Below are 26492 nucleotides of genomic sequence, written 5' to 3' on the forward strand. Positions count from 1 at the left end.
ATACTCAATAGGGAACCTTAACTAAAAAAGGAAAAATCAATGATAAATAAGACTGGTTGTTCACCTCGAGTTCCAGCCAAGTGAGACTATTAAAGAAGCCACAGTGGCACTATGTCAGTACAGTGGGAAATTTTCACACCTCTGCCTAGGCTGATTCACTGAGTACCTGAAAGTTGAAATGCCATTTTTTTTGATTAGTAATATTATAAGATGTGAACATTGGAAAAGGAGAAAATAACAAAATTATACTACAGATTGCATGATGTACAATTTTCAAATTCATTATACTTTCTATATATGTGTGTGAGAATATCAACTGATAGATTTTCTTACTACGTCAATTCATAAAACTATAAAATGTAATTCCATTGATGGTTCACTAATGGTATTGCTTTGAAATGGAATTTCAAATGGTACGGCTTTGAAATCGCCCTGAGAGTGATTTCTCATACAGTCTGAACTTAGAGAAATCAACTACAATTTCACATATAGCTACTGTGGGTTGTCCTCTAAGGAGCTACTTTCTTCCCTAACTTCCCAGCAACAAATATTCATTAGCACAATATGAGGAATAACAAGAACACACTTATCTTTCCCCCAAGTTATTCCAAATACCTGCTCTATAAGACGTGGCTTCAAGGGATACCAACTTTCCTATCACTGGTTTTTGAGGCTTTTGTGCTAACTACCACGTCCCCTAAATTAAACACATTTCTGATGACCTAACTTGGCATATTTCATAAATATCTGTCAAAACAATTATTGTCAACTACAGTGCAATTATCCATATTCAATCTGATGACTCAACTGGAAAATTACTTTTTTCCTAACAAATTTTTTTCCAAATGACAGTAGTGCATCGGTGTTGATTGTTCAGTGTGTGCTAATTAACGACCCAGTAAGTTTAGCTCTGTGCTAAGAAAATCTGTGTACGTGATGCTTTGTCTTTAAGTGAAAAAACCTGCTGTTGGCCTACTTCTGCACTTTCTAATTTTTCCCAGAAGAGTGTTCAATATTACAAAATAAATAATCAAACCCAACTACTCTTGGCTGACACTGTAGATGAAAAGACAAGGGTCCTTTGGAAACTTCTTTTTAGGTCAAGAGTAAAAGAAAAGACAGAAATACGTTATTGCTGACAACTAACTGTGAGGACATCCTGCTTGCTCGTCCTCAGGGCAGAATTGGTTTAGATCATGCAATTAATGGCAAAAAAAAAAAAAAAAAAAAAAAAGGAATTTATTCATCATGAGACCTGTTTCTTCACCCAGAAGCTAATTTAAATGCTGACTTTAGCCAGGGGCTCTACGGGGCAGGGCACCCTCCCAGGAGGTCCAGAGCCCTCTGGTTTCTGGCTTTATGTGGTGATGAGTCTTTTTCTCTAAACCTACTGGAACCTTAGGGCAGGAAAGAAATAAATACCAATAGGAGTGTTAGAGGAACAGGGCTGCAAAGCTGCCAATAGGAGACCCATGAGTTAGGGCACCACACTCTTTGCTTGTGTGATGCGTGACACAAAGGAGATGCTGACTGTTGAGGTCCTGGCCAAAGGAAGAAGGTAAGATTTTCTGTACCCAGAGATATTTAAAAATGAAGTGAATTAGCTCAAAATAGCTCCTACTGATCTACACTCTTGTGTGAGCAGGTTGCTAGCTGTGGCCTGAGATGTGCTAGAAGTCATTAAGAACCTCACTGAAGCACCAGCATGTGTCAGAGAAAGAGCACTGAGCTGGCGAAGGTTCTGGAAGCGAAGGGGTCCACAGGCCATGCTGAGAGTGGGCCATGCTGAGGGCGGGCCATGCTGCAGAAATGGGGCAAAATGATTTTGTACAGTTACAGATTCTCAACTGCATGATGCAGACCAGAGGATGGAAATTTCAGGAATCATAAGGAAGAATTTTCGAATAGAATTGTCTAAAAATGAATGGAAATAATGATGGAAGGAAACTTAAAGGTCCCATCTCCCTCATATTGCAAGAAACTAAAATATCCTTAACAAATGGTCCTCTGACTTGTTCTGAAGCATCATCAGTGGGGGTCCACTACGATTTTAGGATGTGATGGACAAAACAGAGTCTGTGAAAAGCAGGGATGTCTGGAACCAAGTAGATGCTCAATATAATCACTGAATCATGGGACTGAGAAACACATTTGCATTTCCATCCTTTTCTCTACATGCCTGATCATCTGTAGATAAGAAAAAAAATGGTAGCAAAGAAAAGTTTCACTGAAGCCATTTATTCTCATCTCTTGTAGGCTAAAAAATGTGTGAAAAGGATAGGAAACTTCATTGGTCCAGCAACTAAAAGAGTACCAGTCATCTGGAACTGTTTCTAGAGAAGACAAAACAGAGAGTATATAAGAATGGTAAATCTCTCTTGGTGAGGAAAGGGTTGGACTAGTTTATCTTTCTATTTCAGATATTTAAAAAATATGGTTTGTTGACTGTTGTCAAACATGCATTCTCCATGCAGGTACATTGTGTGGTCCTAACAATCAAATACTCTGAAAGTCTCAACTTCAAGGCTTACCTGCTTTCCAGTGGTACATTACTGCCAAGGACCCAGCTGTCCTGCAGCTGGACGGACTCGGGTGTGGTTTGCAGCTCGGCGGGCAAAGCAGCCGGCGGGGCCGGACTCTGGTTCCTTCTATTGGTCAGGGAGTTTCTATTGAGAGAAGTGATGGATGGATGATGCTGTGCGGAGTGTTGCTTATGGGAAGGTGGCAGAGGCTGCAGCGTGGATTGGCCTTGGTTGTTTGCAGGTTGCTCTGAAAAAAGAAATGGAGACATTATATTTATGTGTATGTGCACATACACATCTATACACGCTACCCATTTCTTGGGGATCCACTGTAGATGAATTAGCATTAAAAACTGCACGTAGGGCTTCCCTGGTGGCACAGTGGTTGAGAGTCCACCTGCCGATGCAGGGGACACGGGTTCGTGTCCCGGTCCGGGAAGATCCCACATGCCGCAAAGCGGCTGGGCCCGTGAGCCATGGCCGCTGAGCCTGCACCGCCGGAGCCTGTGCTCCGCAAAGGGAGAGGCCACAACAGTGAGAGGCCCGTGTACCGAAAAAAACAACAAAAAACTGCATGTAAATCCATAACCTAATACATTTGCATATAGTTCTATTAAGCGGGTGTTCAGTGACATTCTCTAAGAGTAAGTTTACCCTTGATATACAAAGTTCTAATTAATATACCACAGATGGTAAAATTGCTTTTGGTTTTAATTTGTTTCAGATTTTTTTTTCATCTGGTTTTATTAACACCTACAGAAAATAGCATCTGACAGCTCCCCTAATGTGCCTTTAGATTTCAGCTTTTTTAAACAAACCAACCCTGAAATTAAATGGGTAATTTCTGTAGAACACAAAGGTTTTGGAAATGCATATAATCCCTATAATTATTTAATGGAGTTTTTTAAAGCTTTATTTAACTGCAATAAATTATTACAAGCTAGTTGCGAAACAGCAGTAGACTACTCTAGCGCATTTCAACCAAGGCAGATCTGCACTGCGATCTCCTGAGAGACGCTAAGTATTCTTTAGCAGAAGGTCACTGTGTGAAGCAGATGTTGCCTCATGGACATTTAACAGCCTGAATCACAGCTGATTACAACGTCGGAAGACTCATGTACTTAATGACTGTTACATCCATTAGAACACATGCACAACAGATTTTCCAATTTCACAGTACGCAGTAGAACTACATTTTGGTGTAAGTCATAAGTGATCAGAGCGACTCATGGACTATGTCAGTGGTACAAATATTTTGTTCTAAACCGGAATCATAAAGGATCCAGCAACTTCAAAATATAAACACAACAGTGGGTTGTAACCAGGAAAAAATTCTCTAAAGCTAATAAGTCATAAGTTAAAATACGCAAATGAATGGAACATTTGAGACCCACTTCTCATTCTCATTACCTAGCTTTGGACATGCTAGAATGCACAAATACTACATTTTAGCCAACAGACAGATGACTCCTTAATTTAATGCTGAACTTATTATGGTTCCGCACACATAAGATGTCAATTTTTGACTAACTTCAGTTCAGAGTGCAATATAATTTTAAAGTGTTGTATTAAATCATGCTATTAATATAAATGCACATATTAAAAGAGGACAGGAAACACAGGGACTATCTTTCATCTATAGTGTGAACTCCAGCAGTGATTGTTAACACAGTCTAACATTGTAATTCTGGTTGCATGAAATGGATACACGATATGTAAGAGTTTGAATACATAGTATCAAACCTCTTTACAGGGTACAACAATTAAAATTGCTCCTCCCACAGTGTATAATATTAGTAACACCATGTTTCCTGGGGTCTCTAATAATCTGTATCATATCATTTAACAACTAGTAATTTCTTACTCTTGAAATGAGGGACAGATATCACACCCAAATCTATGAAACAGAGTTGCTTCCTTGTACAAGTCACTATTCTTGAAGATTCCCATTCTGGAAACTATAGAAATCTTACTTGGTCCACTGTTTTGGTGCCCATGAAAAATTACGGAAGTCTAATTCTCAGTTAAAGTGAAATTAGCCTTTGAAGACATGGCAGGGTTAAAATAGCGCATACAGTTTTAATCGTGTGAGAGTAAAAGAAACAGTTTAAAATTCATGTAAGATTTATTATTCAGGTATCATTTAACTACTTAGCTTTGCTGTTCTTAGCATCAGTGCATATGATTAGAATCTCTATAGATGTCTTTAAGGAACATTTCAAGAAGCTGTTTATAAGATGACATATAATAAGCTACAGTTACGGACTTCCCTGGTGGCGCAGTGGTTAAGAATCTGCCTGCCAATGCAGGGGACACGGGTTCGATCCCTGGTCGGGGAAGATCCCACATGCCACAGAGCAACTAAGCCCGTGTGCCACAACAACTGAGCCTGCACTCCAGAGTCCGCGAACCACAACTACTGAATTCGTGTGCTGCAACAAGAGAAGCCACTGCAATGAGAAGCCCGCACACCACAACGAAGAGTAGCCCCCGCTCGCCGCAACTAGAGAGAAAGCCCACGCACAGCAACGAAGACCCAAACACAGCCAAAAAATGAATGAATAAATAAATAATAAAATTACTTTAAAATAAAATAAGCTACAGTTACGAGGGCCTAGACAAGGTCGGCCTCATAACAAAGAGAGAAAGAAGAGAAACATTTCATACATAACAATACATAACAAGAGAAACAATACATAACAAAGTATTAAGACTGTGCCTAGGAAGAAGCAGATGACTCCATGTTTTTAAGTACAGCTCCATGAAAGAATGGTTTTATATTATAGATAGGTTACATAGAATAAATGATATATCAGATGAGCAGTGTCGTAGAAGTCAGGGTACCAAATTTACTTCCTAACTCTGTCAGTCATCATGATAGTGAGCCTCTGTTTCTTCAACTGTAATGTGGGAAATATTGCTTTCCAAAAAGTTTGTTAGGGTTTTTCATAGCATCTTACGAAAACCCGAACGAACTTTTTGGACAGTCCAATACCACTGTCCCATCCAGGTATTACTGCAATCTAAAGATTCAATGAAATGCACTCATTCATTCATTTATTCACACACGTCGTCATTCATCCCACAGGCATTTATCAACCTTCTATATTCTAAGGATCTGCTAAGTCAGTAACAGATGAAAGCACTGTGTAAATGATAAAGCATTATAAATGTTAAGATTGTTACTGAAACATTAAAAGATTTAAGGTCTGTTATATATTTCATTATGCTGAACTTAAGATTCTTATTCTTTTTTAGTTTTTAAAAAAATTTTTATTTTTTATTGAAGTATTGTTGAGTTACAATGTTGTGTTAGTTTCTGGATTCTTATTCTTAAATCAAAATATAAATCGTGGGTTAAAACCTTCCATTTAAGGTTTTGAAACTAATTAGTTTCTGCTGCTGCTTTCTCCGGATTACTCATTCCTTTTGCAAGTATTCGTTAGGAGCTTACAATGTGCAAGACATCATGTAAACATCCTTCCTTTTTCCAGTTGTCTGAGGTTATTTCAGCACACGTGTTCTGTCTGCTGGGACCTCTTTTGATTTGACTACCTAATTAGGAGGCCTACCAATAAAACAAATCCAGATAATGAAAGCTAGGTTCAATCTTAAATTTGATGGAGGGCTTCCCTGGTGGCGCAGTGGTTGAGAGTCCGCCTGCCGATGCAGGGGACGCGGGTTCGCGCCCCGGTCCGGGAAGATCCCACATGCCGTGGAACGGCTGGGCCCATGAGCCATGGCCGCTGAGCCTGCGCGTCCGGAGCCTGTGCTCCGCAGCGGGAGAGGCCACAGCAGTGAGAGGCCCGAGTACCGAAATAAATAAATAAATAGATAAATAAAATTTGATGGAACAGAATAAGTGCAGAGTCTGAGCGAGATGGGGTGGATGGCCAGGAATTTAAATCCTGACGAATCACAAACAGAAGAAAATCCAAGGATTCGGTGGGAGGTCAACGCTAGTTCTAGAGATTCTGGCTTACAGGACGTGAGAAGTAGCTGGCGTATGCATTTATGTTTACCGACTTATTCAAGATAGATTACTTTTATAAAGTATAACAAGATAAAATAAAATTGAACATAGAGAGGAAGATAGAATAAAAGAAAACTGAAAGTGGGAAAGATAAAGCCAGATATGAGGTGAGTGGACAAAATGCCTGCTGTATATAGTTCTACACATGTTTAGAGAAGGGTACAAATCTGGCTCTAAATTACCTTGTTGCAAAGAGGGAAAAGAGGGAAACATGATCAGTTACATGATTTGAAGTGTTTTTAAGATCAAAAAGTTTGCTTAAGAAAAGTACTGAGAATAGAGAGAACATTCTCTTTTCACCTCATAGGAAGACAGATGAATACCCAGGGAAGTTCTATGACCAAGGTCCAAGGTGGGCACAAGGAAACAGAGAACAGGGCTTGGACTTGGAGACCAGCACTTAGAACCTAATAGAGGTGGGCAGATCCACCCAAGGACAGCCGAAACATCAACCGTAGCCTTTGCTTTAAGCTAATCCGCTGATACAGGCTTTGCATAGGCTTGAGAAAAAGTTTCAGATGAGACCTCACAGAGTCACCAAGTTCAGTGTTCCTGAAACATAGCTCTGAACATGTCATTTTATTCCTGGAAAACTCCAAAGGCGTTTTGCCTATAAAACATAAAGTGAACTCTAAAGGTGAATGTGATCCTTGTTCAAGATATCTTTGCAAACGTTACCCCCATGAATCTCTTGATGTATCCCTGTTCTAGTCAAACTTGCTGTACGCACTATATCTCCCCCACAGCTTTCCACTTCTGTACAGTGGCTTCTATTTGAAACACATGTTCCTCCAACTTTCTATATCCAAACCCTGTGTATTTCAAGCTCTCAGAATGATGACAGCCCTTCTGTTTTCTTCAAGTAGAAATCAGTTATTTCTCCTGAGTCTTCTTAGAGTCTTTTATCTTTCTTCTCTTTTCCTTTTTTAAAATAAATGTATTTTTCTTATTTTATTTATTTTTGGCTGTGCTGGGTCTTTGTTGCTGTGTGCAGGCTTTCTCTAGTTGTGGCAAGCAGGGGCTACTCTTCGTTGGGGTGCACGGGCTTCTCATTGCGGTGGCTTCTCTTGTTGCGGAGCACGGGCTCTAGGCGCGCGGGCTTCAGTAGTTGTGGTTCGCGGGCTCGGGAGTTGTGGCGCACGGGCTTAGTTGCTCTGCGGCGTGTGGGATCTTCCTGGACCAGGGATCGAACCCATGTCCCTGCATTGGCAGGCAGATTCTTAACCACTGCTCCACCAGGGAAGTCCCTTTTATCTTTCTTTTCCACGGCTCTTTTCACTTTTCCCTCTGTATTATACCACTTTTATAGGTTTCATGTCCCCTGTTAGACTCTCTATGGAGAGTCACCTTGGAACCCCTAAGGACCACACGATGATAGATACTCAGTAAATATCTGTTGAATGAATGACTATTGGTGAAGAAGTCAATGAAGGGGGAGTTGAAGTAGAAAGTGGGGCCTGCTCATATTGCCTTTTCTTTTTTTTTACTGAAATATAGTTGATTTACAATGCTGTGTTAGTTTCAGGTGTACAGCAAAGTGGTTCAGTTACACATATGTATTGCCTTTAATTCTAAGGTAATTTGCAAACATGTCTTATTTCCCCAACTAAATTCTTAGATCCTGAAAGGCAGGGACTCTAACTTAAAGCTCTTTGGATTTTTCAGTACCTTCACTAAGCCTTGTGCTTCAAAGACTCCTAAAAATATGCTGAATGATTGGTGATACTTATGAAATAACAGGACCTTGGGAGGGGGGTGTCATCTCATCCAGGCAGGTACCATGTAACTCACTACAGAAACTGGTTTTTCAGAATATTTCTTTTGAATCATGGCAGATGTTCCAATATTTAAAATCTACCTTTTAAGATGTGTGAATAATAGAGAAATTACCTAAAATATATAAGAATATGTAAGATATAAATATATAAGATATGAAACAATACATAAAATATGTATTATAATTTGCCAAGTATAGCACGTTTTCCTTATATTTTAAAGCTTATGATTAAAAATCCTCCAAATTAGATATTTTAGAAAAGATGTAGGTTATTTTTTCCAAGTGGTCTTCCCTACTTTTTTAAAAAAAAATTAAATTCTTGGCACTGTGCTTACTGGAAATTATACACTGTGCGTAACTAGTGCTGTTTCTTTCAGCCTATCTTTCTTTGTTCAAGTGCCTACCGCTCATATAACGTTCATGAAAGCCTGACAGCTGCTTGTTTTTATTTGATAAACTGGACACAAATGATAGCAGATATCTGTTGAAATTCACATTATAGTAATAAACATTAGACAGACTAGACTTCACTCATTGTGCTCAGCTCTTTGCCACCAAAGAAGTTAGCTCTTTGACAGAACACTGAAGGCCATCCCATTAAACCTATCAGCTGGGGGTAAGCCTGGATCATAACATACACAGTAAGGTGTGCCGCCTACTAGACCACAAAAAGCTATTTGACAATGCAGTAGATTCCAGTTTAATCAAATTATAAAACCCAATTCCAAGCAAATGAAGGCATATTCACTTAGCTCCACAGGGGGAAGCAAACAAGAAAACTTTTGACCACTTTCCTGGATAGCAACTCTGCTGTATGAGCCAGTGAGGTGGAGGGGCCATAGAGACAAATGACAATAAACATGGGAGACTTATTTTTCATGGGGTGTTTTCTTGGATAAGTTACATATCTCTCTGAGCTTCATTTATTTTATAGTGCTTATTTAAAGAAATCTAAAAATGCAGGGCCTGACATACAGTAAGTGCTAAAGACAACTTATTAAGCTGGAAGAAACAGCCATCTTCAGGGCAGAACATCATGAGGGAAAACAAAGTAACTCAGGAGCCTTGTCCGCGAGAAGCAAGAACACACTATCCAATATCTCTGAAGAGGAAACGTCTTTCCTTTAACAGGCAACAAAGCAAGAATCGGAAATATCACAGGCATCAAAAATAAACTACTGTCTTGGCAGTTCCCAGAGAAGAGGGAATCTGATCTCTTAGTCATGAAGTTCAGCGGGTCTCTTTTTCCCATCTACTATAACCACAGAATCATGACAAGAATTTGAAAAAAAAAAGGAACATCTTTTTTTTTTTTTTTTAACCTAACTGGGCATATTTGCTGGTTTGAATTTTTTTTTTTTTTTTTTTTTTAATTAAAAGCCACTACAGGCAGCTTCCGGACAGCTAGGTGCAATTCAGTCCAGCTCTCTCTGGTTCACAGCCTTGGGCTGAGGTCTTCGGGGGCCAGAGTGGAAATGGACTTTCAAACAGGAAAGTGGGGAGAGAAAATAATAGCTGCTGGGAGATACAAATACCTTTGTGTGGGTGCATGTCCACATGTGCACATGTGCCCCTTTAGGCTTTGGCGGGCTGGCTACAAATGTCCCCAGGGAAGAAGCACTCTATTTTGGAAGGGAGATGGAAGGCTAGGGGCTGACAGCTGTGCTGCTTTAAGATAATTGTTTGCAGTTTGAGTGGAGTGTGCTAACAAAAGACAAATGGGTGATGGGAGATCTGAGGGCTGGAGAGAGGGAGGGGGGAGGGAGGAAGGGAGGGGGAAGGAGGGAGAGGGAGATGAAGGACAGGGGATGAGGCTGGGGGAAGGGAAGAGAATCAAGGAAGAACAGAAACGTTTTTAACTTGACTGAACTACTAGAGAACCAGAGAAGCATTTTTCCTGTGGCTTGAGAATTCTTGGATACCAAAGACAGTGAGTTGAATGTATGAATAAACTCTGGTTCTGGCCCCCCCCAGGAATTTACAAGATACACAGACCGTGTTGAACTATACAAACATTTAGAAGGAGCCACACCCGTTTACTGGAGATTAGCAATGGTGGGGTTAAAGCCTTTGTTTCTCTACCACCAAATTCATTCATTCTCACTTTACTTCCTGGCTGTATCTTTACCTTCTCCCACCTGTCTCAAGCAAAACTGCAGTTGCCTGCAAAACTGACCTCTTTCGTAAAACAGGTCACCAAAACAAAACCTGTAAAACACTTTGCTGTTGTATATTTTATTACCATATTAATTTTTTTTACTGAAGTACAGTTGATTTACAATATTTCATTAGTTTCAGGTGTACAGCATAGTGATTCAGGTTTTTTTTTTCTCTTTTGCAGATTCTATTCCATTATAGTTTATTACAAGATATTGGTATAACTTCCTGTGCTATACAGTAAATTCTTGTTGCTTATCTATTTTATGTGTAGTAGTTTGTATCTGTGAATCCCATACTCCTAATTTGTCCCTCCCTCCCTCTCCCCTTTGGTAGCCATAAGTTTGTTTCCTATGCCCGTGAGTCTGTTTCTATTTTGTATATAGATTTATTTGTATTATGTTTTAGACTCCAATATAAGTGATACCATAGAGTATTTGTCCTTCTTTGTCTGACTTATTTCACTAAGCATAATATTTTCTAGGTCCATCCACGTTACTGCAAATGGCAACATTTCATTCATTTTGAAGGCTTAGTAATATTCCACTGTAGATATAGACACCATCTTCTTAAGCCAATTGTCTGTCAATGGGTACTTAGGTTGTTTGCATGTCTTGGCTGTTGTAAACAGTGCTGCTAGTGACCAGGGCTTGGAGTGGATGCTCCAAGTATACAAGGACCAAATCATAGATAGCTTTTGCATTTGAAAATCCCAATGTAATTCTTAGATTTAGCTTATTCTTTTGTTCTATTATCAACTAACTCAGTGGCCTTACAGAAGTTGCTATTCCTTGATTTTCTAATGGTAAATTTTTCTACTGGTAAAAATGGTAAACACCTTCCTCATCTGGCTACATTTCAGGAGCTATTAGGAAAGGCATATTATAAATACAAAGTATTTTATGACACTGAAAATAGTACATTACATTAAAAATATCTCCTTTGCTCAGAAAATATCATATATATTGCAGACATTTAGTTGACATTACGTCCCTATGGAGAAAAAAATTAAGTAGCAAGAATTTTCCTCATAAATGGGAAAAACTTGAGTTAAGAAAATATGTGTACTTAGTCATACCACAACTCAGTGGAGCCCAAATTGAACGAAAACATTTACATATTCAAGGTGCTTTCTTCTCCTCTCCTTTCTCACCCCCATCCTCCATACTATAATAAAAAGATAAGAAATGGTATAATGGAAATTAGGGAAGAGAGATCTCGCCTCACTCAGAAAATCACTTTCACATAAACTTGCTCCTCTGGTTCATTGTTTTATCTAGCGATTCTCACACAAGCTAGGTATTTGAAAGGGAATTGTCCATTTACATACCTCTGCAAGCCTTTGGTTAAAATATGGCACTGTGTAAAAACTGTCACCACAGTTTATCTGTCACTTAAACATTTCTGACAGTTGCACACAAATCAAATGAAAATTTAAAATGTGCTTTAAAAACCATGAAATACTATAAACATAAACAGCATTGTCCTCATCACCTTCACCATCAGACTACTGGTTGTGAGGCTGTTTATATAAAGATATTTGAGTATGAAAGACCTTGAAGGCACACAAGAAGATGTAAAAGGAAGATCTGTACTGGCCAGAAGGCATTATTTAATCAGCACACGTGAACTGGTTTACTGTTCTTACTGAGTTAGTGAGAATTTGGTTCCGTTTCTTTACGGTCATTCCTTGCAATGAGGATTAGAAGAAATCATCAAGGTCTTTTCAACCTTTGCATTCTTTTTTCTTTGAGAGTCCGGTGTATTTTCTGTTTCTAGCAATGTGGCAACCTGGATTAGCTGTCAACTCCCTTGCTATGAAATATCCAGAATTGCTGGGTGAAATATAGTAAATACCTTTTGGACGATTTCATTTAGTGTATCTATTGTCTAACACTTGCCAGGCTCTGTTGCAGGCACTGAGGATATAGCAGTGAACAAAACAGCCAACAATCTTAGCCCGCCAGTGGAACGTGAACTTTAGATTAATATAACTGAATTAGAAAGAAAGGATGGGCCAGAAACAGAGGGGAGAGAAAAACTGTTGCGTGCACATGAGCCAACACTGTAGCTTCCCTGGGGAGACCTGCCAGTCTCTGTAATGTTTCAATGTACAAGCAAGCGTCAAGAATCCATGCCTCAGCTGTTACTGAGACCCCTACATCCAGCCTGGACACGTAAAGTGCTATACCCTCAGTCTAAGAGTAGACTTAAAAAACCTTCTCATTGCAGAAAGACAATAAGCAATCTTGCTGTGCTGTCTTGAACCTGGATGGGGAAGAAAACAACTTGTAAAAATTTCAGCCGGTAGCCTGGGCTTCTCTGGAGTCGGAGTATGAAGTTGAAACTTTTACTATCAACATAGTTCTGGGACCCCCAAGCCAAGAACTTAATATTAAACGTGGTGCTCATCAGCAACACTACCCCCTCCCCAAGGACCCAGAAGAAGCAAATGCAAAACTTGTTCGGAAGAACACGCTCTCAACTCAAGTCACAAAGCATTTCCACAGAAAAAAACCCTACTTTCAATGAATTTACTGTCTAAAATTACAAAACTTAAGAGAAAACATCTACCTTGAGTCAAAATCTACAGACAAAACAAAAAGCAAAAATTTATCTCCCTGAACTTCCGATAATATGGCCATAAGATAAAACAATAAGTATGTTTAGAATGATTACAGATTTAAAAGAAATTAGGAACATGAGAATAAGAGACCATGAAAAAAGAAGGAGCAGTTACAAAAAAAGGTAGAATGTGTTTGCAGACACTGAAGTTAGAAACTTACTGGGTGGTTCAAACAATACATTAAATACAACTGTAGAGAGTACCAGTGAGTTGGAAAAGAGATCTGGGAAAATCACTCAGATGGCATCAGAAAGACCAAGACTGCTTAAATATGAAAGAGTAATTCAAAGACAAAAAAAGAATGAAAGAAGGCTCAATATACATTCAGTGGGAATTCCAGAAGGCGAGAATAGAGTTTTCTTCGGAGCTACTTAAACAGCTTTCTACAAAGTTCCCAATATCACACAAATGGCTGTCAAATTATAGAGAACGTAAATTTATTCATCTCTCTTTCATGTCATATGAATTATCTCTGCTATTCTCTTTTTTGTTACTGTCAAGCACCCTAACCTACTTTAGTGGGTGGAAGCAAATGGAAATGGTTTAACGCCAATAATGCCACAGACACATTATCCTCTACAGAATTCTTAGTTTTCCATAACCATTTTTTTTTTTTACAGAAGCATACATAAAACTTACATATGCATAGAAAAATGGATCTAAATACCTTTTGAATGTCTCAGTATATGTTTCAGGATATCCTTCTACCCATTTAAAAAGTATTTTACCTGAGAGAGTAAGCAAAAAAGGAAAAATCTATCCCAATCTTGACAAGGAAGAACTGCTGACATACAATCAACAGACGCTTTTCTCTCCTCTCTGATTTCCTAATGGACATTTGATTTTAGTGCAATTAAATTTTACTGACTTGAAATGGAGTATATGGTATGATATAAATAAAGCACATTTTGGAATATGGATAAGAATAGGCTGGAAGGCAACTAAAAGCTATTACTATGTGATAAGTGGCTTATAAAGAATAAGAAAAGTGAATTGAATGTCCCAAGTAATGCAGAATTTGTTATGCTATTCAGATAACGTATTCTTTATCACAAAGAAAATGTCTGGTATAGAAGGAAAAGTACTAGAAAAGGAAACAGGAGACGTAGGGTTGAGTACTTGCTTTATCCGACTAAACATAACCACATATAAACCAACTAACTTCTGAGCCTCAGTTTTTCTCCTCCTCAAAGAATAGTGCTGGTGGCGGGGCAGATGGGTCATGCAGTGAATTCTAAAGCTTTTAGCTTTATTTCAGGCACTATACAATATTTTCTTGAAACATATTAGTGTATGTTATAAATATTAAAAATTTAAGGTAATTAAAAAACCTCATCATAGTATCTTAAGTTATACACGTAAAACATTTAAGGGACATATAGTAAAAAAAATTACTTCACTTCAAATGTAAACACGAAAACTCTACCATATTAATTCTTATCATAAATGCTCTACCATATTATCTTATGTTATAAATACTGAAAATAATTTTTTTTCTAAATAAAACACTGTTACCTTATGTTGTAACTAGTAACATCTTAAGGTACATATAATTAAAATCATTTTATACCAAATTTCAATTTACTTCAGATTTCAATTGTTAAAACTGCTTGTGAAAACAGCTATGTAAAAAGTCAGAATGGAAATTTCAAACTTAAATAAAACTGACCTGTTTTTGAAAAGTTATGATGACAATTATAATACATTTAAAAAATTACAGCTAATTAATCAATTATGGGAAAAAGATTCAGCCTACTTTACCTGAACCTTTTTCTAATTTTATTTTATTTATTTATTTTTGCGGTACGCGGGCCTCTCACTGTTGTGGCCTCTCCGTTGCGGAGCACAGGCTCCGGACGCGCAGGCTCAGTGGCCATGGCTCACGGGCCCAGCCGCTCCGCGTTATGTGGGATCTTCCCGGACCGGGGCACGAACCCGCGTCCCCTGCATCGGCAGGCAGACTCCCAGCCACTGCGCCACCAGGGAAGCCGTAATTTTTATTTTTTAAAATATTTCCGGAACTATAGGAAAAATAAGTGACTAGAGAATACAGAGAAAGTACCCAGCAACCCTGCTGCTCTGGTCCCCCCCCACGTCAAATATTAATTTTGCCATTGATCTTCTTCCTTAGCATATTGTTTGATGTCATATTTGTTATCTGACAGTTTATTGAGTCCACATTGTCTGTCCATGTCTTACATAGAAATAGAATCAAATTTTTAGTTTCCTTCCAATCATATTATGGCCTCTAAGCAGAGATGTGTGTTATCACAAACATTAAACATTACCTAGAAGCAACATGGACCGAATGGAACCCACTGAATCCTTCCCATTCTTGGCATTTGCAATGAGGGTGATCTGTTAAGTGGAAACCATGCTATGATGCTCTTTGATTAAAAAGGAAATAGAGTCATAGTTTAAGCTGACATATGCATACTTGCTGAATTCCCTTCTCTGTCATTATTAATTTGGGGATAACGTGTGTGTGTGTGTGTGTGTGTGTGTGTGTGTATGCATAACACTAAAAGCCTCTTCCCAATAAACATTTTTCTGCTGCTTTAATGACTGAGCACCAATGGAGAGCAGGATGGTAGAGTGAAAAGAATACTAAATCTGGGAGATATAATGAAAACCAGTATCAAAATGAGATCATGCATAGGAAAGTGTTCCATAAACTGCAAAGTGAGGCGCTGTTATTGTTTGGGAGATCAACGATATGTATTTTCTGAGGCTTTGTTGCACCTTTAAAAATGGTAAGCATGATTTGTTCAGGCTGGAAGCCTGTGTCTTCCTATAGGATGCTAATTGCCTCTAGAAGCCTTCCTCTCAGAATAGAGGTTTAAAAAGAAGCTGGTGACCGAGATACCCTCTCACAGATCTTCTGATCTTTTATTTCATGAGTCTACAGATTTTTTAATGCCAGTTGATTAAAATTTTCCAAAAAAGAGGTAAGTAAGCAATAGATTTACAGCAGAGAAGAATAAGAAAGATCTGGACTATTAGTCTGCTCGTGCTGCTATAACGAAATACTGCACATGGGGTGACCTTAGCAACGGGAGTTGACTTTCTCACGGCTCTAGAGGCTAGAAGTCCCAGATCGAGGTCCAGCAGAGTCATTTTCCCGGGAGGGTTCTATTGCTGACTAGCAGGAAGAGAACCCTCCTGTGTCCTCACAGGGCTGGAGAGAGAGCTCTCTGGTGGCTCTTCTTATCTGAACACTAATCCTATCAGATCAAGCCTCACCCTTACCATCTCATTTAACCTTAGTTACTTCGTTAGAGGGCCTATCTCCAAATACAGTTATGGGGGGGGCTTAGGGTTAGGGAAATACGAATTTGGGGGTAGGGGAGGACACGAACATTCAGTCCCTAACACCTGGGTTCAAGCTCCCTGTCTGAAATTTAGTAACTGTGCAACTCTGAGCAAATCAATTTCATGTTCCAAATTCTCTGATTCCTCAACTCTAAAATGGGGGTGAAATGTGGGGATTAAAAGAGATAATGTCTCTTAATTTCCAGACTTTACCCATTTATTCAAATAAAGCAATAAAATTATTTTAATCCTTTTTTTTTAGGCCAGAGAAGATGTTTATGTGTGAGTATGCCCATAAGGTAATTTCCTTCTACAGGGATGTCTTTAAAAACATTCTCTTCTCATTTCTAAATTTATAAAGGCAAATATACACCTAATTATTTTACTATAGTGTCTCTTAATATCATTCAATTAGAGTGTTTTCTTAGGATAACGTATCACTAGCATAAAAGATGGAAAGAAACGTACATTATTAGAGAAATAATTCCCTGTATTTGCAGGGCGGCTGGCTAAAATGTATTTCGATCCTGTAGACTGAACTCATACTTTAAGTACTGAATTGTATTCTTTGCATTTAAAGCAACACACTAGGAAATGATGTTCCCACGGAAACACGTGAAAATGTAAAGATGAATGAAACAACTTTATGTTTTACGGCATTTACTTTGAAAATCTGATTAAGATAGATGTCTTCAGCTCATAATTCTTCAATGTCACAGTCATAGTTCCCATCAGCAAGATGTTTTAAAGGCTTTCGATTAATATTGCATGCCAGAACTGAAATTACATCCTTTGTCGTTTAGTTCTTAATGGTGCAAGTGATAGCTATCAAGCAGTGTTATATGAAGCGTGTGTGATTTTTATTGCAGGCTGTTTTCACAAATCTTTATCAGGTTTCACAAAGACTGCTTGGGGTTTACAATAAATATGTCCTTCTGCTGAAAACCATACTGATTCTTAAAAGTGAGGTGAAACTTGGATTATTAGAATTTACTTATCGATAAAAAAACTACTTGGATCTGCTGTATTGCCATTTGCAAGTAGTCTTGAATATATCTGCTTTTACCCAAATCTTTTAGTAAATCACTGTTATAATATATGCAAAGTATGTGTCAAATATACATAGCTCACGAAGCCTTCTTCAGTAAGCAAGCACATTACCTGCCTAGTAAGGAAAACACAGCTGGATGTGGCTGCAGTGCACACTAACTATTGAACGTTGACTGGGATTGTGCCGCAAAAGTATATGTTTCATTTTTTTAAATATAATTACTAATTTATTTTTAAAGAGGAACCTAGGGTCCTGAAAAATAATTTCAAAATTTCTGAAACTCAAGCACATCAAAGACAACTCAACTTCATTTACTAAACACCCAGACTCATAAAAGAATCTTACTTATAGATTAGAAAGATACAGGTAAAAAAAAATTCTTATATTGATATTTTATATATACATATTTTTTGTTTGTTTTTTGCTTTGAACACAAGCCAACATATTTTAATCCTGGCTCTATCATTAACACATTCTACTCCTTCAGTCTTGGTTCCCTTTACCTATAAAATTAAGGGGTAGATTATGATTTCTAAGGTCTTTTTTCCAGTTTAAAGAAAATTCTAAAATCCTATAGTGTTTTAAGTGTGTGTGTGTGTGTGTGTGTACGTACATATATACACACACAGTTTAAAGCTTCGGTTGCTAAAGTCTCAACTGCTGTTATGCCTTGTCACGTTGAGTTTTACAAAATACAAATCTTCTCAAGATAAAACAAGTGATCAAAAACATTACAAAGGACAACAGCAAGGGGCTTATTCTGGGATGTGTCTCCCTTGGGCAGTATCTACATAGTTGATGTAAGAGAAATCTGGCTACATCTCTCCTGAGTGATCTGTGGTCTTTAGGGACCTCACAGACATGGCTTTTGCCAACTATATGTCTATCATAAAGGAGAATAAAAATATTAACATTAAGATCGACATTCTTATTCAGCAGTGCACAGCACATTCATCTTGTTTGGATAACTGCACATTTAAAATTAGAGTCTCCTTACCTGGTTCTAGACATTAGGGAATAATGCACATGTAGAAAAGGGTTTTTGCAATTCTATTTCCCCATATGGCAGATCACTGCACTTCTCATTAATTCTATAAGGAAGAGCTTGCCTTTTCTACTGTTTACTTGAATTTTTTCTACTGTATGTGGTTGACTGAAGGAATGGCAATAGTTCACTTTAAAAACATTCTCTCCATTAGCTAGGATCGATATTTTTAAAGCATTCCAACACGTCCATATCCACTCTGTAACAATTCCTTTACAGCTGATACTAAAAAATATTGTGTGCTTAAAAGATAATGCTCTTCACGTTAAAAAAAAAAAAAGAAACTACATATGTTCCCTCTATTCTACGTTTTTTTTTTTTGCTAGCTATAAGTAAATTAGTTTTACCCAGTAATTCCAGAAAGAAGTTACTAAAAATCTAGCCTCAATGTAAACTTATAGATCCTAAATGCCAAAGAGGGGTTGCACAATGGAGAGAAAAATGCACAAAGGAAATTTATACTCACTAAAGCTTATTAAACTATTACGCTATGTGCTCAATATACATTATTTAATCTCATAGCCACCTTAAACTGTCAGTATTTATTCCTATTTCACAAGCAGGGGGGAAAAAAGTTCTGAGAAATTGAGAACTCCGGCAATGGTTACAGAGTATGACTCCAAAGCTTTTCATACTAATTTACAGGGGAATAATTATTTTTGTCAGTTTTCTTTCAGGCATGTTGTCAAGAAGAAAATGAAGAGGAAACGTTAGCTTTAACATAGGTCTGTAGAAACTCGTTATTAAATGGAAAAACAGCTTGTTTTATTCTGAGTGTGGGGATGGAGAGCCACCTAGTAAAGACTGGTGTAGAGACCAAAACCCAGCAGCACAAACAGAAGCATTCTTTTTTAATAAGGAAACTACGCAGCATTTTAAATGGGGAACATAGATGAAAAAATAATTTGGGTGTTATTTTCAGTTTTACAAAGAGTTTAACATTTTTTAGTATGTAGGCAGTGTTTTGTCTCCTTTTTAAATTTTCTGAAGCCAGTTTATCTCTTTCATGCTAAGAAACAAAAATGTTAGGTTTAAAAAAAAATCTCTAAAAGAAATGATTAAAAAAAATACAAGATCCTAGATCCTATTGTTTTTCCTTCCTGTCCTTATACTATAACTTGGGGCTGGCAGGTTATTTTTACAAACTCATAATAGTTGTTAATGTAAGCATACGGTATTTTTTCTAACATTTTTAATGGATTATTAGAGTTATCAAATCAAACAGTACTACAAAGCACAATCCCATAGGCTCATCTTTGATTATCACCACAATTTACTGAAAAATATTTGAGACAGCATTATTAAAAGTTAATGGCCTTCTGGTTTATAAAGAACTGTTATCTCTTTAATTTCTTACTTTCATCATATACTGCCATGTTTCTATTTTTGTGAGGGCATCAAAATAGGGTCAAACAATTTCACATGTTATATTCAAAACAGAATAGTATATCTGCTTCCCATTATAACTTCTTACTTCTTTCCTGTTATCTTAAAATAATGGATAATTTTGATTTTTCCCTGAATGCATGATCCAAAATCCGACTATGAGAACAGAGTACAGTATGGTTTACATTAACATGCTCACTAATCGGCGTTTTGCATGTCAATGCGATTACACACTTTAAATACGTAATTTGACTTAAAAAGCACCCACCAAAATCGAGTGAGAAAGACAGATGCAATTAAATGATTCTTCAAGCAAAGCAGCAGACATTCTTAACAAAGAACACTAATTAACTTTCAAACAATGAGTATTGTGAAATCTAAGTTATACACTGCACATTACTGCACACGTAAAAATGGAAAGTGACCGCAGAGCCACTCTTTAAATTCAAAAATGTACCACCCACAATTAGCAATCAAAGCGGAATCATGAAGTTTAGCCGTAAACATTTGCCTTGGCGCTGGGTTAAGGCAGGTAAGTTGGCTGAAGAGGCTGTGACGTCTGTCATGCCACCCTTCACGCTTGCTGCTCACACAACCAGCAGAATGAAAACACTTTCTGATTTCAAGGCAGTCAGAAATACGAAGATTTATAACTGAGCAGATCTAACGCAGCTGTCACAAAGGGAAGTTACACTCACAATGAAACGCTCACATCATGATCTAGTGTTTATCCTAATTGGGGAAAAAAAAATTCTTTGGGAAGAACCCTGCAAATGTTGTTGGGAGAAGAGACTCACAATAAAAGAGGAAGGGGAAGAAAAAAGAGAGCTCGGGGGGGGGGGGGGGCGTTATTTCTTCAAAGAATTACTGCTGAGGTCACAGATAATGTGGTGCACCAGAAGACAGGGAATTTAGGATAGCACCTTCCTTTAAGTGCTTTATTCCTCTTTCATTTAGAATGGAGAAAAGAGTCAGAACAAGACAAAAGACAGCAAAAGAACCAAACTTCCAAAATAGCATTACACGACATTATTAATAGTGTCGCACGAAAGAGAAATGACAGCTCTCAAAAGAGTACTTTTGTCTCTACTTACTTTAATTAAACTCCCTAAGCTTTAAAGTGAAGTTGAACCTTTTCTTTTTTAAAACAGAAAAATACATCCAGACGGATTAAGATTTGATTTCTGTCCCCTAATGGTCCTCAAGCATCGTTAGATCCTGTTTAAAGCAACAGAAACAGCCACAGCAAAAACAAACCTCAACAGCATGCAATTTTCTCAAAAGAACCAAGATTTCATCCTCTGCCCCTCTGCCTTTTCACAGGGAAGTTAGCGCCCAGTGTGCCCCTTCCTTTGCAGCAGGCACCGACTCATTAAATTTGAAATGAGAATTACAACAAAATTATACTAGTATGAATGTTTCAATTAACTTACTTTGTACCAGAGTACCCTAACAATCTTGCTTTAAAATAAACTAATGTGATTTTAAAAGATCAGGGTAAAGTATGATCCATGAAAATGAGTCTTGACAGCACATTCTTATTGGGGGAAAAGAGTTTTCAAATCTGTGGATACAACTGAAAAAAATCCATTGTAGCCAATGTAATGTCATTATTCTTATTCCAAAACACCTTAAAGGAAACCTACTTCTTTTTTTTTTAACTTTTTACTTTATATTGGAGTATAGTTGATTAACAATGTTTTGTTAGTTTCAGGTGTACAGAAAAGTGATTTAGTTATACATATACATGTATCTATTCTTTTTCAAATTCTTGGGATTGACATGTACACACTGCTCTATTTAAAGTGGATAACAAACAAGGACCTACTGTATAGCACAGGGAACTCTGCTCAATATTACATATTAAAAACCTAAATGTGAAAAGAATTTGAATTTGGAAAACCTGTGTCTTGCCTTCTCCCCATGCATTGTTAATCTGCCCAAAACTAGGTTCACCCTTCTCCTCCTATATACCTTGCCCAGCCCAAATCCTCTTTCTCAAGCTTTCCATTCTTCCACTGAAATCACCATTTTCTCCTCAAAAATTTGGTGATAGTTTTGACTCTTAGTTTATACTTCATCATCAAGTTGGTTGTTAGTTCATTCAAACTGTACCTTGGTTTTGTATTTTCCCCTGGATCGCCATTGCGTCACCCTACCTAGACCCTGATTTATCACCCTTCCTCTCTACCTCTCAGTTATTTGATAAAAACCCTTGCCTGTTGACTAGGTATAAGCCCTGTGAAAACCTCTGCGCTGACATCTTTGCCTACTGACTCTCTCCACTACAGTCTCTCCTGCATACAACTGACAGCTTCATTTTCATAAATTTATTCTTTCTTGACCCAAGAATGGTTCGCTGCTGGCAAGTCACAAGTCCACATTTTATTTACCCAGTAATGTTCAAGTAATGTTCAGTAATGTTCAATGTGGAGATACAGAAGGAGAAGATAAGTTTATTGGCCTAAAGGAGTTGATGCATTTTTTTGAGTTGACACACCTGATGCAGCTAGAACACAAATCTCAGGCGAGTGCAACGAACAAACAAATACATTCAAACTGTATGAGGAAACGGAAGGAGGAAACATTTGCTTCGTGCAGGGGTTAGTTTCAAAGGCTTCAAACTAACCCCTTCAAACCAAAGTGTAGGCTAACCTTTAGCTAAACTTGAAGGGAGAAGCAAAGATTTAGGAAAGTCAAGGTGTGGGTCACAAGGAAGCCTGTCGAGATCAGTAGTGACACTGGTTTGGAAAAGCAAGTAGGAGAGAGTTCTGGATAGACCAAGTGGCGACAACTGATGGCTTTAAGTCCAAGCGGGAGAATCTGTACTTGATTTGGGAAGCCATGCAGAGGTCCCTTGGAAGGGAGAGGAGAGAGGCCAGAGGAAGATTAACCTGGATGCTCTTCCAAGGTACAAGGACCTGTGGCAGCAACCTGGCTGTGAAGTGATGGCCATCTTTTTATGTCTGGAGCTGAGCAGACTCATTGGTAATGGTCATTCATTCACTCCACACGTATTTATTGAGCACCTACCATTGCATGAGGGATACAGCAGTTAAAAAAATACTGAGTTAGGTTTTAGCCATGTTGATAATGGTTTAGAAATGTTTACATGTTAGGATATTTTGGTGATATAGATTGTTGAGAAACTGTGAAGATAGTTGAAACTGGAAAAAATAAGTGCTATTATTTATGTGCATGATAACCATAGCTATTGATGTTAATACAAAATATATTCCCCAAATTTATATATTCTCTTCCAGATTCACTAAATTTTCTATGTTGTTAACATCATGGATCCACTTGACGATGACTCCACTGCTATTTCTGAAATTAACTCTTACAGTTTCCTATGTAACTTACTGAATGGTTAGAAATTCCCTTTAGATATTCATTCCTTCATTATAGCAATACTCCAGAAGGGGGTCTTCATTTAAACCCTTAGTATGTTTAGAAAGGCCTCTTGGGCTGTTATCCCACCCAATTCCAAAGAGTAAGACACATTCACCTCCTCCCTCCCTTCCTCCCTTCCACACATATGCAATAAACTCCTACAATATTTCAGGTACATGCCTGGTACTAGTAGTTCGATGATGAGGTAAGTACTCTTCCGCCCTTTTGGAGCTTCCACTGTGTCTGACTCCAAAGGTTTTTTTCCTACTATACTATACTGCCCTCCCACTCTTGAGTACAGAAACATGCAAAGAGTAAGAGATAAAATAGCCTCAATTCTGAAAGGTTCACACAAGGCTTTTCTGATAATATAATGCTTGTCTCGAGCAACGCCAATTTCAGGCAAAGAACCTACGGGAAACTGGGGAAATGCAAGGGCATGGAGGTGAGGCGGAGTGGAATGAAGCAATAGCTCAGATCAGCTGGAGCATAAAGGGTGTGGGTGGGTGCTGGGGTGGGTGCTGGGGTGGGGCGGGACGGCAGCAAATGAGACAGAAAATGAAGTGGCAAAGACAGGGAGGAGGGAGATGTTGATGGGCTTTGCCTTCTGCACCGACTGCAGAAATCTGCACACTGTTGTATCAGCAACAGGGAGCTGCTGAATGGTTTTAAGCAAACAATGACAAGGCCAGCGATGGATTAATGAAGACCATTCTGGAAGCAGCTTGGAGGATAGGTGTGGCGTGTGTGTGGCTGAGTGGGAGGTGGTGAGAGTTAGTATGTATCTGCCGTAAATATTTGTATTGAGCACATAAATGAAAGCCCTGGAAGTGGGGATAAAGATGCAGGGTCAGATTCAGGAGATAATTAAGAGGTAGAATAAACTGATTACCTTTAGCAACACATTAAATGAAGGGTAGGGTAAAAGAGAGGGACGTGCATAGAATTTTCAAAATACCTTCAGCAATGTCTTTCATCTTTTAAAATCACTTAAAAATCACAAGATTTCATCATATTCACCTTATTCGGCTCTAACCACGCTCATCATTCTGGAAACCGACACAGGACTGGCCTATGTTTCTGTTGAACTGTGGTTACTGACACAGTTCTTTTTGCACACCAGGGTCTGGTGGAGCTTGTATTTGCCTCTTCTTTTAAATTGCAAAGTCTGTCTCGGGGACACTCCGCAGCACCGAGTGAAACTTAATACACATGTCTTTCTAAAGCAAATGCTTTTCTTTTTTTAAATCTCACATTCAAGGTATTTTTCCACACAAGCTACTCACGTTAAAAACAGATGAAGAAGCAGAAGGAAAAAGAAACAGACTGGGAGAAAGAATTTGGTATTGACGGGAAACTGAACCTGAATGTTTAAAGCTAAGCTCAGGATGTGGTGGAATGGGGAGAAAGCAAAGTTAACCCAAAGCCCTACAGAGTAAATGTAAAATCTACTGAACAAATACCTTGTATAGTGGATTTTCTGAACACTGTCTGAAACGTAGGCCTGAGTGCACTCTGACTTAATTCTGCTTACAGCAATGCTTCATCACACTCCGAAAGGGAGAGTAATCGAACCCAGCCTAAACTCTTCCAGAGGAAATTCAACTCTTGGCCAGAAGAGATAAACAGAAGCAAAAGTAAAGAAAATGGCTATTTTTCAGCTTAGAACCTTACTCTTTTAACTGTTTACTATTCGTGTTTAGAGATGAGAATTTTAGGAGAGAAAGTTCATGTTATTTCTTCCTTTTATATAGTGCTCTGTCTAAAAAGGATTTCTTACTTTCTTAAGACAAGTAAATTTATTTTGATTTCCCAATATCCAGAAACATGATACTGGACTCCCCTGGTGGCGTAGTGGTTAGGAATCTGCCGGTCATTGCAGGGGACACGGGTTCGAGCCCTGGTCCGGGAAGATCCCACATCCCGCGGAGCAACTAAGCCCATGCACCACAACAACTGAGCCTGCGCTCTAGAGCCCGTGAGCCACAACTACTGAGTCCATGCGCCACAACTACTGAAGCCTGCGCGCCTAGAGTCCATGCTCCACAACAAGAGAAGCACCGCAATGAGAAGCCCACGCACCACAACGAAGAGTAGCCCCCACTCGCCGCAACTAGAGAAAGCTCACGCGTAGCAACGAAGACCCAACGCAGCCAAAAATAATAAATAAAATAAACTTATTTAAAAAAAGAAACATTATACCAAAGCAATGCTTTGCAGAATATTTAAAATGAAGTGTATATGTATACTTTACATATAAACTTATGCAAATTAAGAAAATTATAAAGACAGAGATCAGCTTCAAATTACAGTGTTACATAAAATAAAACAGACTCACAGATATAGAGAACAAACTAGTGGTTACCAGTGGGGAGAGGCAAGATAGGGGTAGGAGATTAAGAGGTACAAACTACTACGTATAAAATAAATAAGCAACAGGATATATTGTACAGCACAGGGAAATATAACCATTATTTTGTTATAACTTTAAACGGAGTATAATCTATAAAAATATTGAATCACTATGTTGTAGCTCACACTAATATAATATTATAAATCAACTACTCTTCAATAAAAAATTAAAATTAAAAAAAGAGCAAAAAAATTAATAAATATATAATTAGCTTTTGTTACCATTTTTTTTTCTGGAAGGGAGCAACAGATAGAATATTAAAAGCTTGTGTTTCTTTAAACCTGAGATCTGCAGAGAGCAAGTGTGCAGTGCCCTTTTCTATAAATAAAATTTCAAAGGAACACAGCCACGCCCACTCGTTTACATTTGACTGCTTCTTTACTACAACAATGGATTAGCACCTCCAGTCCCCATAAAAGCCGCAAATATTTACCATCTGGCCCTCTAAGAAAAAGGTTGCCGATCAGTTGTGTTTTGTTTTGTTTTCTGGTAACTGAAAATTTTATTGAGACAATTGTAGATTCCCATGCAGCTTTAAGAAACAATATAGAGATCATCCATGTACCCTTTACTCAATTTCCCCCGGTGATGACATCTTCCAAAATCAATACATCCAGCTTTCTTAGTCAGACTTCCCCAGTTTTATCTGTGTTCCTGGTTGTGTGTGTGTATGTGTGTGTGTGTGTGTGTGTTCAATATAATTTTACTACATGTTTATGTTGACCAGTTTTAAACATAAACTTGTTTCCTCAGTAATGAGGGCTTTTTCTTATCATT

General features: G+C 38.1%; 1 protein-coding gene across 1 annotated transcript in view; it reads right to left on the bottom strand.

Annotated features, from left to right (window-relative positions):
• TENM3 (teneurin transmembrane protein 3) overlaps window positions 1–26492 on the bottom strand; it is a 318373-nt gene that overhangs the window by 180348 nt on the left and 111533 nt on the right. Inside the window, exon 2 of the mRNA XM_089903558.1 lies at window positions 2532–2769. The gene's annotated coding sequence lies outside the window, so the exon portion shown is untranslated. The remainder of the gene's footprint in view (window positions 1–2531; window positions 2770–26492) is intronic.

Source organism: Delphinapterus leucas, chromosome 21, assembly GCF_059928025.1.
Source record: "Delphinapterus leucas isolate spDelLeu-1000000601 "Yukka" chromosome 21, BTC_Dleu_Yukka2, whole genome shotgun sequence".
In the NCBI taxonomy this organism is placed as follows: Eukaryota; Metazoa; Chordata; class Mammalia; order Artiodactyla; family Monodontidae; genus Delphinapterus; species Delphinapterus leucas.